This window comes from Oncorhynchus gorbuscha, unplaced genomic scaffold (genome assembly GCF_021184085.1).
Source record: "Oncorhynchus gorbuscha isolate QuinsamMale2020 ecotype Even-year unplaced genomic scaffold, OgorEven_v1.0 Un_scaffold_21323, whole genome shotgun sequence".
In the NCBI taxonomy this organism is placed as follows: domain Eukaryota; kingdom Metazoa; phylum Chordata; class Actinopteri; order Salmoniformes; family Salmonidae; genus Oncorhynchus; species Oncorhynchus gorbuscha.
In genome coordinates, this window is record NW_025762517.1 from 1 (window position 1) to 1,571 (window position 1,571).

The 1,571-nt window shown below is 42.8% G+C and overlaps 2 non-coding genes across 2 annotated transcripts; both read right to left on the reverse strand.

Annotated features, from left to right (window-relative positions):
- Positions 1-379: 379 nt before the first annotated feature.
- Positions 380-452, reverse strand: trnar-ccu. The gene has a single exon. It is a non-coding gene; the product is annotated as a tRNA-Arg (tRNA).
- Positions 453-1,197: 745 nt separating this feature from the next.
- trnar-ccu lies at positions 1,198-1,270 on the reverse strand. Its single transcript has one exon. It is a non-coding gene; the product is annotated as a tRNA-Arg (tRNA).
- Positions 1,271-1,571: the final 301 nt, after the last annotated feature.

Here is a 1,571-nt window from a genome sequence, read left to right on the forward strand (position 1 = left end):
TGTTTGCGTTTCATTTTAAAAACAGACTGGTTAGCAGAGGATGGTTTCAATCCATTGACCTCTGGGTTATGGGCCCAGCTCGCATCCGCTGCACAACTCTGCTTTCAGCCACTTCAGAAAAGACTAAACCTCACAATCCATGGCTTAGGGAGGCCAGTGTCTAAGGTCACTGGGGTTATTTGTAATCAATATGACCAATACGAACTGATGGAAGAGGTAAAAAATGTATAATGGCAGTTACACATGGAATGAAACTACGCATTTTTAAAAATATTTGTTTGCACTTCTGCTAAAAAAGCTGGTTAGTGGAAATTGCTTTTGATCCATCAACCTCTGGGTTATGGACCAGCAAGCTTCCGGTGACCACAAATTTTTCAAACACCCCAGATGGGACTTGAACCCACAAACCCTGGCTTAGGAGGCCAGTGCCTTATCCATTAGGCCACTGGGGCACTTTTTACTTTTCTCAACCAGTACAAACTGATAGAAGCAGCAAGAACAATGTGTAATGTATGGCACTGACACATTCCCATGAAATTCCGCTTTCTTAGTTTCATTTTAAAAACAGACTGGTTAGCAGAGGATGGTTTCAATCCATTGACCTCTGGGTTATGGGCCCAGCTCGCATCCGCTGCACAACTCTGCTTTCAGCCACTTCAGAAAAGACTAAACCTCACAATCCATGGCTTAGGAGGCCAGTGTCTTCGGCCACTGGGGTTATTTGTAATCAATATGACCAATACGAACTGATGGAAGAGGCAAAAAAATGTAAAATGGCACTTACACATGGAATGAAACTAACCATTTTTAAAACATTTGTTCGCACTTCAATGCTAAAAAAGCTTGTTAGCAGGAAAATCTTTTTTGATCCATCAACCTCTGGGTTATGCGCCCAGCACACTTCCACTGCGCCACTCTGCTTTCAGCCATTTCAGAAAAGACTAGATCTCACAATCCATGGCTTAGGAGGCCAGTGTCTAAGGCCACTGGGGTTCTTTGTAATCAATATGACCAATACGAACTGATGGAAGAGGTAAAAAAAATGTATAATGGCACTTACACATGGAATGAAACTACGCATTTTTAAAATATTTGTTTGCACTTCAATGCTAAAAAAGCTGGTTAGTGGAAATTGTTTTTGATCCATTAACTTCTGGGTTATGGGCCCAGCAAGCTTCCGGTGCACCACTTTTCAAACACCCCAGATGGGACTTGAACCCACAATCCCTGGCTTAGGAGGCCAGTGCCTTATCCATTAGGCCACTGGGGCAATTCTTACTTTTGCCAAACAGTACAAACTGATAGAAGCAGCAAAAACAATGTGTAATGTATGGCACTGACACATTCCCATGAAATTCCGCTTTCTTATTTCTGTTTGCGTTTCATTTTAAAAACAGACTGGTTAGCAGAGGATGGTTTCAATCCATTGACCTCTGGGTTATGGGCCCAGCTCGCATCCGCTGCGACACTCTGGTTTCAGCCATTTCAGAAAAGACTAGATCTCACAATCCATGGCTTAGGAGGCCAGTGTCTTAGGCCACTGGGGTTCTTTGTAATCAATATGACCAATA